The sequence below is a fragment of the Loxodonta africana genome, chromosome 6, assembly GCF_030014295.1.
Source record: "Loxodonta africana isolate mLoxAfr1 chromosome 6, mLoxAfr1.hap2, whole genome shotgun sequence".
Taxonomy (NCBI): Eukaryota; Metazoa; Chordata; class Mammalia; order Proboscidea; family Elephantidae; genus Loxodonta; species Loxodonta africana.
Genome location: NC_087347.1, coordinates 25,954,828 through 25,967,261, shown reverse-complemented (window position 1 = coordinate 25,967,261; position 12,434 = coordinate 25,954,828). Strand labels below are relative to the sequence as shown.

Genomic DNA, 12,434 nt, shown 5'->3' with positions numbered 1-12,434 from the left:
ATTACCCACTGGACTAGGAGGCCATTCTCTCTATATTAAAATACTAGAAATAAAATACGGTCTTTCCCGGAGTGTAATAAAGGAGCCGGAAGCTTCTACCTTGAAATTAAGATGTATCACATCTCATATGCCCTGTTCCAATTGGATGCCTGAGAGATGTTGGCTTAGTCCAGGATCAAGAATTGTTGTGCATGTCAATATTTATCCTATCCCAACATTCAAATTACTCCTCTGATAATCAAGCTGAAAAACACACCCCTCTTGTAACCTACTCTCCTACAAAGAGCATTCCTCTGATATAGTTATTCATTTCAATTAAAGCAAAAGCAGAGGGGGTCTAGGTGCCCATCCATTTGGCAAGGGATTTGGGGATAGGATCAAAGTCTGTTTTATTTCAGTAGTGTCCCTGGTGAGCTGTTAATTTCTTGGGCTTCAAATCTGATGGCATTTGAAATAGAATATTAAATTACACCTGTGTTTGAGGGTCACTTTATCTTCTGATATGAACACAGATTTGTGGCAGGAAGGAACAGGAGGAAATGAAGTTAGTTTTCTTCCTGTGTTTGATTGGGGAAGGTCTTTGTTGCTGAAATATTCCTCAGGGCTCTGCATACTGGGTTAAACCAATGGGGGAAAGTTATGTTTCAGGAACTTCGAGCAAGAGCAGACCTCCAATTATCCCTCAAGCAGATTAAAAAATGTAATCTTAGACTTGTTAATATGAAATATGACTTGAATACTTACATCATTTGTCTTTTTTGAGTACTTAGATGAATTAGAAAACAGTTTGGTGGAAAACTGAATAGTAGAATTAATGATTCTGATGTCGATATTCTAATATTTATCTCCAATGTTTAGATTTTAACTTTTTGGGAAATAAACTTTTTTTTTTTTTTTTTTACCAATTTACACTTGTCAGAGGGAGGTGTCTTATTTTGGAATATTTTACTCGTTCACTGATTTCTAAAAACACCCACTTCCTTTCTGTTCCTCAAGCTGCCCAAGCCCTTTCCTGCTTAGAAAGGTATTTGTACTTTTTATCCCATCTGTTTGGGGCGCTCCTTTTCCAGCCATGTGTGGCTTACCCTTCAGGTTTCAACTCTAGTTTCACTTTCTCCCAGAGGCTTTCCTTCCCATTGACTCTGTCTCATTACTCTCCGTATCCCTTCAAACCATTGATCGAAATTTGCACATCTTATTTGCTTATGTGTCCCACATTGATGGTCTGTCTTGCCCATGAAAATATATACTCCAGACAGGCAGGGGCTGGTCTACCTCGTACAGCTCTGTACCTGGCACATTGTCCCATATTTATAGAAAGAATAAAGGAATAAAGGGTACATGGACAAAACCACAGCCGAACCTTTCCTTTCACAGAGCACTGATCATACCATTAGGAGACTATGATATTCTGGCTCAGTCCTTATAATCTAAAATATATTTTTATAAAACTGGACAGCAACTGAAAAACTGTAACGAAGTTGTTAGTTGCCACGTTGTTGTTGCCAACAAGGTGGCTCCAACTCCTGGCACCTTTATGAAACACTGCCTGGTCCTATGCCATCTTCATGATTGTTGGTGTGTTTAAGTCCATTATTGTGGCTATTTTGTCAATCCTTGGCTGGCCTTCTACTTTACCAACCATGATGCCTACCGTGGACAAGCATGATGGTGGACAAACATGATGGTGGACAAACATGATGGTGGACAAACATGATGGTGGACAAACATGATGTCCAAATATAGATTCCGCCATTTTGGCTGGGGATCGTTTTGACAACACTGTCTATATGGAAGGAGCCCTGGTGGTATGGTGGTTAAAGTGCTCAGCTGCTAACCAAACAGTCAGTGGTTCAAACCTACCTGCCACTCCTTGGGAGAAAGATGTGGCAGCCTGTTTCCATAAAGATTTACAGCCTTGGAAACCTCATGGGGCAGTTCTACTCTGTCCTATAGGGTCACTGTGAGTTGCAATCGACTTGATGGCAGTGGGTGGGTCTATATGGAGCTAAGTTATTAATACAATAAAACTGCTGTATTTTCTCTCTTGGTTTCATTTTCAGTGTGGATCTTTGCTTTATTTCATTGTGGGTCTCTCCTCCCATCTTCTGTCTGCTTCTTTTTATATCCTGATTTTTGACCTTTTCTCTGTCTCACAAAACTTGCTGACAACTCTCATGGGTTAGCTAAGAAATAAATACAAGCTATCTTCCCCTTATCAAATTCGTAATGACTATTACTAGTAGAAATGATCAAAACAAATAATACTGAGAACGACTAAAATGGCTCATGGTAGAATTTGTTATCGGCTCAAAAATTCCTGCCAAAATTAAATCTTCCTGACAAAATTTAGACGTGCAAAATTTGATCTGGGGAAACTGAGCTTTGTAGACATAAAGAAAACTCAAAATGGCAGAAGCCATAACTGTTAAAATTTAATATGACTAAAAAAACCTGATTGAAAAAACACTTTTATAAAATTTCTGTGGAAAAGGATTGATACTGATCAAATAATATCTGTAAAATAAAAATAATGACGACGAAAGCGTTTACATTATTTACTCAAGAGAAGATAAGGCTGGGGGAAACTCAATCAATAAATCTTAAAGTACAGGAGAGGCTATTTATTGTACTAAAGACTGGGCAGCTCTTCTCGTTTTCTACTGATGAAAAAGATCTGAAAATGCAGCAGGGAGCTTAGGAAGAACTGCGCAGTGGGGGCTGGGAGGCCCTGGAAAGCGTTACCACACTCGGAAGGGGGTGGGAGTATAATGGGGGGTGCCGCTAGGGAGCTCCCTCAGAGGTTTGTGGAAGAAGGTGTACTAGAGAGCTATCATTCTGAGGTGGTTTAAGTGCATTCCTCTCTGACTGAAGACACGAAGATAAATTAGGAGTTTGTGCCCTCTCGAGTACTCCTTTAGGCCCATATTTCTATGAGTCTATGACATTTTTTATTCAACTTTGCTCTTTGGTAAGAAAGTGAAATCATGGTATGTGGACATGGAATGATAAGACCTTGTTAAGAAGTCACTTTATAGATATAAAACATATCTTTACAGCTATAAAATACTGAAATCAGGATTAAAACTTGTAGTTTTGTTTAAATGTTTTTAAAAATGTTGTGTTCTCATAATCCTGTTTTGTAGCTCCAATATCTTTTTTTTTTCCCCCACAAATAAAATCTTTTGTCACCATTAAAAACCTGAATTTTAAACAGATTCTTGAACAGGTGGCTCATAGCCATCAGCTCGTTCAACTTTAGCACCTGTCTCATCTCCGGTAGCTTTTCCAGAACTATTACCTTCACTATGTAGCTCCATGAGTTTTCCCAATTCAAACTTAGGCTTCTTCAGCATTTTTACTTTTCTAACAAACACATCATGGAGAGGAGAAATGGACTGGCAATCCTTTTCTATGTCTTTCCCAGTGCTGTCTGGAATTAATTTACTGACCACTTCTTTTCAAGTCATTTGTCTGCACTTTTTTTTTTTTTCTTGGGTCAGGATTTCCATCATTTTCTTCTGGATCTGGTGGACTTGTTGGTGCTGAGCATAAGATGCCTTCTGAATCCGATTGTTGCGTTTTTTAGTAAAACCAACACAGAACAGATGAAGCAAATAACCATTGGTAGTCCTGACATCAGCATGAGCTTCAATCACAGTCTGCCATGTTTTGGCCATGGAGCACATTTTGTCACAGGTAAGATCCATGCCATGGAAGTTAGGCAGTTTTTGCCCTGAACATCCTCAGTAATTAGCTTGAATTTTCCAAATGCAACTTCATCGTTCTACAGGTCAGCAAGGCTCGCTTCGAAAACACAACCCTTGAGGCCATCAGATGCAATTTTTGTTCCTTGAGTTCTTGTGACTGGTGTTTTCCCAATATTTCTTTATTGAACATAGCTGATGCTTTCACATCATACCAATCTTTCTTAGAAAATGGATCAACCACTTTCTTTTTGGCTCCTTTTTTGCCACCTTTTGTAAGGTACTTGTTCTTGCCAGCCACCATGATGCGGCTCAGAGAGTCAAAAGCCTCCAATATCTTTTAAGAATTAATTTTATTCACATGGAATTCTGTAAACACAATGGTCACTGTGATGACTATTAGGATAATGGTTTAAATTTGGAATAACAGAAGTTTTGCTCCAAAGGAGAAAGATTCTAAGGTTTGAGGAAGAAAACTGATCCCTTGTGATTTTAAAAAAAAAAAAAAATGCAATTATTGAGAATACAGACAGGCCATATATACAAAGAATCTTTGATGCGAGCCTTATACGTGATAGAAGCAAGATATAGAAAATCATATGACTAATTGTGATTATTAGTGCTACACTCTGTAATAAAGGGTTGTACCATAAAGGTGGATTGGGAGACTGAGTTGAAATAGTGGTGCCCTAGAGCACCCCAGAAAACAGGAAGTGATTCTGATCAGGACAGAAAAAGTCATTAGTGTAAATGGAAACAAGATGGCAACCATCAGCAATAGGCTGAGGTAGCCCTTCCTCCAGTGAGTGGGAGAGTTACTCTGACTTCACTCCTGTAGTATAGGTATGCTGAGAGAAGCAGCAACTGTAAGGAAACCAAAAATCCAAACCCGTTGTTGTGGAGTTGATTCCGACTCACAGGAACCCTACAGGATGGAGTAGAACTGCCACATTGGGTTTCCAAGGAATGGCTGACAATCTTTTGGTTAGCACCTGAACGCTTAACCACTGCACCACCAGGGCTCCAAGTGTAAGGAAGAGAGCATGATATCCAGGAAGAAAAATCAAAGCTATCTAGTATGTGGAAGGAGGCTGTTGATTTAACAGGACCTAAAAGGGAATTATGGTTGTTTCCAAGTCATAGCATTCACTGAAATCCTGGGAAATGCTAGGAGACTGAATATAGCTGTGGCCGCACCCCAAGGTAACCTCTCAGAAAAGTAATAAACTGTCAGTGGTTGTGAGTGAGGTTAATGGATTTTTCAGACGAATGTACCAGGAATTCTCAGCTTCTGTTGAACATCTTGTGGTCTAATGTTGGGTACAGATTATAGAGCATATTTTGTTAATATGAATTTGTGGTAAGAATGTTTGTCTTGTATTTCAGATATTCCGGAAGTGCAGGGGAATAGAATATATGCCACCTGCCAATATTCATGAAACAAACTACTTGGGGGGAAATCAGAGGTTTTGCACATGTTATGGTACAGAACAGGAAGGCAATTAATATTTCACTCTCTGCTTAGCTTGCAAAATAGTTGTATATCTCATTAAAAATAATATCAACTATTACAAGGATGATCCTGGTAGACCAGGAGATCCACCAGAGTTGGATTAAGCTATTAGTTGAGAATTGTTGCTGATATTACGTGCCATTGAGTTGATTCTGATTCCTAACAACCCTATAGAACAGAGTAGAACTGCCCCATAAGTCTTCCTAAGCTGTAAATCTTTTTGGGAGCAGATTTCTAGGTCTTTTGTCCCAAGGAGCCAGTGGTGGGTTCCAACCACCGACCTTGGTATATGTACTTGTTTCTTCTTTCCACATGATTCTACTGAGTTTCCTATGATGATCAGTAGTGAGGGGGATTATTATTATTACTATTAGGAAGAAAGTTTCGGTAGGAATAAAGGCTTGGCAATCTACTTCTGAAAATCAGCCAGTGAGAACCCTGTGGATTAGGATAGTCCCGTCAGCAACTGATCTGGGAATGACCCAAGACTGGGCAGTGTTTCAGTCTATCGTCCATAGGAGCTCCGTGAGTTGGGGGCAGACTCGACAGCAGCTAACAACAACAACATTGTTATTGTTACTTTGTTTTCAAGGCATAATTGAGTAGATTGTCCTTTTTATTTAACAGCATTACTTTTTAGACCTCAGAGGCCATAGCCATGATTCTCACCATCTGGTGAAGAATATTCTTACCCCTGGCAAAGTATAAACTAAGAGCACAGGAGGGATAGCCTTGCCAATCCAAACTTCTAAACTGACGGCTTGTGCCATGGTAACTGTTCTCCTCAGAACTCTTCAAACAACTGGCATTTGATCTGGAGGAAACATAGAGAATTGACTTCAATCAAGATGCTTTAATACTATGTATTCTTTTTTTTTTTTTAAATAATTTTTATTGTGCTTTAAGTGAAAGTTTACAAATCAAGTCAGTCTCTCACGTATAAACTTACTACATATTCCCATTTACTCTCCCCCTAATGAGTCAGCCTGCTCCCTCCTTCCAGTCTCTCCTTTCGTGACCATTTTGCCAGTTTCTAACCCTCTCTACCCTCCCATCTCCTCTCCAGACAGGAGATGCCAACACAGTCTCAAGTGTCCACCTGATACAAGTAGCTCACTCCTCATCAGCATCTCTCTCCAACCCATTGTCCAGTCCCTTCCATGTCTGATGAGTTGTCTTCGGGGATGGTTCCTGTCCTGGGCCAACAGAAGGTTTGGGGACCATGACCGCTGGGATTCTTCTAGTCTCAGTCAGGCCATTAAGTCCGGTCTTTTCTTGAGAATTTGGGGTCTGCATCCCACTGATCTCCTGCTCCTTCAGGGGTTCTCTGTTGTGCTCCCTGTCAGGGCAGTCATCAGTTGTGGCCGGGCACCCTCTAGTTCTTCTGGTTTCAGGATGATGTAAGTCTCTAGTTCATGTGGCCCTTTCTGTCTCTTGGGCTCATAATTATCTTGTGACCTTGGTGTTCTTCATTCTCCTTTGATCCAGGTGGGTTGAGAGTACTATTTATTCTTATGTTAAATTATGAACTTAACAGAGGCCTGGATCCTAGGCTAATTTTGCACAACATTTGGCAAGTGGGCTGCTGAAAGGTTAGTTTATTATAGACACCTAAATCAAATGTGAATTTTCATGCTATCTACATTGGTCATTTTGAATTATCTGTACTTCTTGCTGAATAGACTTTTCTTTATCATCACGTGGAAATTGAATTTTTTTTTGCATATGAAACACAATGTTGACAAGTAAATCTAATATCGGTACGATTATAGCCTATGAATGTTTATGACAATGAAGCACCGTTATATGGATTTCCTGTTGTCTCCTGAAGCACCCTCTGGAAATTTCAGCATGTAGGGAAGAAACTTTTACCACCCCTTTGTGCCTGAAACACAAGAAAAGATGAACAGACGCCTGCTGCATTAAAAAGGGACGTAGGCATACATTAAGTCCCTTATGTCTTCCTTTTTAATGATGCAATTGTGAATTATGTTCTTGTTGCATTTGTAATTAGAGGCTGCAGCAGATGGGGAAGACTTATTTTAAAGTGATGTGTCTATTAAAATAAGCCACACTGCCAAATGATTGCTCACTGTAACGGCATCTTTACACCCCTGAAACCCTCGGATTCTTTGTTGATGTGGAGTTGATCACCACAGCTGATTATGTATGTGCACATATTTGCTCGGAAATGTATCAGGGATATTTGATATGTGTAATACTTTATTTTAAAGCGTGTGTTATCACAATTATAGATAATGAAACTTTCAATGAATTATTCAATCACACCATCTACAAAGGGAAGGCGCTGATTTCCCTTTTCAATAAAATTACGCATGAATCTTTCTAAACGATTGAGGCTGATTCTCCCCACACAGTGGGAGAAGCCCTGAATGGGGAGAGGGGGGAGGTTTCTGAGTACTGAAAGAGTCTCTTACGTGCATTCTGGAAAAGAACAGGTGTTTTAAGGCAAACTCAGACCTTGGGGAGTCATGGTTTATTGGACCAGCAATGGGAACGGAGGGTGAGGGGCACTGAGTCAGAGCTAGGTAAAAATGGCATACAGTAGGTAGTTAAATGGTGGTTTGTCCATTCCTGAAGGCTCCTCTTCAGACTAAGATTAGACTGGACTATAAAACATAAAGTAATACTAGTGAAGAAATGTGCTTCTTAGTTCAAGTAGACACAAGAGACTAAATGGGTGGCTCCTGTCCAGAGGCGGAATGAGAAGGCATTAAGGGACCGGAGCTGGTTGGATGGACATGGGAAGGCCTGGGGTGGAAAGGGGGAGTGTGCTGTCACATTATAGGGCTTGCAACTAGGGTCACATAACAATGTGTATATAAATTTTTGTATGGGAAACTAACTTGAACTGTAAACTTTCACCTAGAGCACAATAAAAAAAAAAAATGAAGGTTGTATTAGAATGGGTAATAGAGTCCTTGGGTAGTGCAGATGGTAAAGCACTTGGCTACTAACTGAAAGGTTGGCAGTTTAAATCCACCTAGAGGTTCCTCGGAAGAAAGGGCTGGCAATGTACTTTCAAAAGATCACAGCCATTGAAAACCTTATGGTGTGCGGTTCTACTCTCAAACACATGGAGTTGCCATGAGCTGGAGCTGACTTGATGGTAACTAGTTTTTTCTCTTTTTAAATTAGAATAGGTTAAGCTGTGGTAACAGCCCTCCAAACCTCATTGGCTTAAAATAACAAAGATTCATTTCTCTTTCTGGCTACATTTCTGTCATGGATCATAAAAGGGACTTGGATTATCATTGTCCATAAGGGACCAAGCTAATGGAGGCTACATTTTAACAGATTTCCACAGCCACCTCCCCAGGGGGAAAGGGATATGGTGACTTATATACTAACTCTTAAAACTTGTTTCTGGAACAATCACTTGGTACTTCCACCTATATTTAATTGTCCAATACAAGTAATATGGCTAAACCTATCGTTAAGGGAGCAGGGAGGTCCAATCCTACCGTGTACTTGAATATACAGTGTTTGGTGAATGACATTCATGACTTCCTCACGGTGTAATTTGCAGCAAGGCTGTGTGTCCTCAGGTACTGTCCTTTACTGTCTACTATGACCACTCCCTTCCTATCCTCCCGGTTCTGAAATATCCTCATCGGATTGACTTTTTTATGTTCAACAGTGTATGAGAGACTTTTAGAAAAGGGTGCATGTTACCTGGAGGACAGAGAAGTCTTCCAGTTGAACATTTTATAAACTGTGTTCTCTTAAAACATGTTGGTGTACTAATAAGGAGTCTGTGGTCAGTTGAGTTTGGAAAACTTAGGTAAGCAAAGTGATACAGATTTCTCCTCAGAGCCTTTCACATGTTATGTAAATAACTATGTTGTTACTACAGCATGCAGCATTTCTCAATTTCATAGATTTTTTTTTCAGGGAACTTCCCATGGGATCATATTCTGGGAACAAACTTTGAGCAACTCTGCTCAGGTCTCTCTCATTGCTGCCTGTTTGTATGTTTGTTCATTACTTTAGCTGGTTATCTCCCTTGAAAGGCACAGGGAAGCTTCCACAGTACACACTCTATCCCAGCCCTCACCCTCTCCTTCACCTGGAAAGGTAGGAATATGACATTGATAGATGTAGGGGACAGGGCAAATTTTGTGATAGGGAGACTAAATCATGTGACCCTTGAAGACACGGGAGCCCTGGTGGTGCAGTGGGTAAGAGCTCAGGGTGCTAACTAAAAAATCGGCAGTTAGAATCCACCAGCTGTCCCTTGGAAATCCTGTGGAGCAGTTCTACTCTGTCCTATAGGGTAGCTATAGGGTTAGAATCTACTCGACGGCAAAGGGATTATGAAGACATGAGTCCATATGAGAGGGCTGAGCTAGGATTGGCAGTTCCAGGGCGGAGAGAGTCCTGTGCCATGATTTCAAACTCAAGAGAAAATTATAGTCCTTTTCTGCCATTAAATGAATTCATATACATAAAGCACTTAGAACAGTGTCAGGCCCATGGTAAAAACCAAACCAAACCAAACCAAACCAAACCCACTGCCCTTGAGTTGATTCCAACTCATAGCGACCCTATAGGACAGGGTAGAACTCCGTGATAGAGTTTCCAAGGAGCGCCCCGCAGATTTGAACTGCCGACCTCTTGGTTAGCAGCCGCAGCATTTAACCACTACGCCACCAGGGTTTCCAAATGGTAGGTGCTATGTAAATGTTTATGATGATGACGATCAGGCGACTAAAATAGCAACAATGATAAAAATAGCTGTTTTATGTATTTTGTAGGTACTTTTTTTTTAAGCACTGTGCTAGGCTTAGAAAAAACAAAAATGCTATGAGGTGGTTATTGCTATTATTTCTGTTTTATAGGTGAAATCAAGAGTCAGATAGGTTAACTAAATTGTCCAAAGTCACACAGCCACTAAGAAGCAAAGCTAGGTTTAAACAAATCCAGGTACTTTGACCATATTCTTAATTATTCTGCCACTATAAGAATTATGCTTACATTTGTTAGGGTTTTAGGTCATTTAAAGCACTTTGGTATAGACTACATGCGTTTGTCTTTTACATCTAGTCAGATGCTGTGTTCTCCATATTTAGAGATAAGGAAATTGAATCTCAGAGTTAATTGAATCTTCTATTAAAAATAGGGACATCTAGGTCAACTGGCATAACGAAGTTTATTAAGAAAATGTTCTGCATCCCATTTTGGTGAGTGGCATCTGGGGTCTTATAAGTTTGTGAGTGGCCATCTAAGATGCATCAATTGGTCTCAACCCATCTGGAGCAAAGGAGAATGAAGAACATCAAAGATTCAAGGAAAATGTTAGCCCAAGAGACAAAAAGGCCACATAAACCAGAGACTTCACCAGAATGAGACCAGAAGAACTAAATGGTGCCCGGCTACTACCAATGACTACCCTGACGGGGAACACAACAGAAAGTCCCTGATGGAGCAAGAAAAAAGTGTGGTACAGAGCTCAAATTCATATAAAAAGGCCAGACTTAATGGTTTGACTGAGACTAGAAGAACCCCAGAAGACATGGACCCTGGACACTCTGTTAACCCAGAACTAAAACCGTTCCCGAAGCCAATTCTTCAGACAAAGATTAGACTGGACTATAAAACATAAAACAATACTCTTGAAGAGTGTGCTTCTTGGTTCACATAGATACATGAGACTAAATGGGCAGTTCCTGTCTGGAGGTGGGATGAGATGGAAGAAAGGGATAGGAGCTGGCTGAATAAAGACAAGGGAAATGAGGAATGGAAAGGGGGAGTGTGCTGTCACATTACAGGGATTACAACTAACGTTGCATAACAATATGTGTATAAATTTTTGTATGAGAAATTAACTTGAGCTGTAAACTTTCACCTAAAGCACAATTAAAAAAAAAAAGGTGTCATGGATTGAATTGCATCCTCCAACCCTAGTCAACTTGGCTAGGCTATGATTCCCAGTATTACAGGATTTTTCACCATTTTGTCATCTGATGTGATTTTCCTATATGTTGTAAATCTTACTTCTATGATGTTAATGAGGTAGGATTAGAGGCAGTTATATTAATGAGGCAGGACTCAATCTACAAGATTAGGTTATATCTTAAATCAATCTCTTTGAGATACAAAAGAGAGAATCAAGCAGAGAGACAGGGGACCTCTTACCACCAAGAAAGCAGCACTGGAGAGCAGAGCTCATCCTTTGGACCCGGGGTCCCTGTGCCTGAAAAGCTCCTGTACTAGGGGAAGATTGATGACAAGGACCTTCCCCAAGAGCCAACAGAGAGAGAAAGCCTTCACCTGGAGCTGGCACTCGGAATTTGGACTTCTAGCCTACTAGAATGTGAGAAAATAAATTTCTCTTTGTTAAAGCCACCCACTTGTGGTATTTCTGTTATAGCAGCACTATGTAACTAAGACAGTAGGCATCTTGAGTTCTGGTCCATTCTTTTTGTTACATATGGCTTGTTTCTTCCTACTTTTTTTCCCTCTTGTTCTCGTCTATTATTTCAGAATTTCTTCTCTCTTATCCCTCTATCTTATGATCTGGATTTGTAGCATGTGAACAACTGGAGCTAATTTATTGGGAGGGTCACAAAAATGTCCAGAAATATACTAATATAAAATTTAAAAGCTGTATCTAGTCATGTTAAGGAGCCCTGGTGGCACAGTGATTAAATGCTTGGCTGCTAACCAAAAGGTGAGCAGTTCAAATCCACCAGCCCTCCACTTCTGTGAGTATTTACAGCCTTGGAAACCCTATGGTGCCGTTCTACCTTGTTCTAAAGGGTCACTCTGAGTTGGAAGTGACTCAATGGCAGTGGGTTAGTCACCTTAGCCCAAAATAAGTTAATGTAAATTCCACTGCATTTCATTATTCAATTTAATACATCTCCCAAAACATTCTGTACGTCAGGTCTTTGGGGAGGTCAGAGAATGTCCAACACACACACACACACACACACGTACATGCACATATGCACACACACGCGCACACACACACACACACACAGGGAACAACAGCAGAAGATCCAGACAACACAAGCCCCGTCAGATGAGCATTACAGAGGGTTCGAGCAGCCATGATCACTGTTCTTGTTTCCTCTTTTCTCCTTCATGATTTTCCCTTCATCACTTTTTTCAAGAAATAAAAACAGGGGAAGAAGAGACTTCAGGCAAATGGGACTGGGAAAAGGGAACAAGAAACCACAGAAACATGT

At 40.3% G+C, this 12,434-nt stretch overlaps 1 pseudogene; it reads right to left on the bottom strand.

The window, feature by feature from the left end:
* Positions 1-3,053: 3,053 nt before the first annotated feature.
* On the bottom strand, positions 3,054-4,011 carry LOC100658085 (small ribosomal subunit protein eS1-like; annotated as a pseudogene).
* Positions 4,012-12,434: the final 8,423 nt, after the last annotated feature.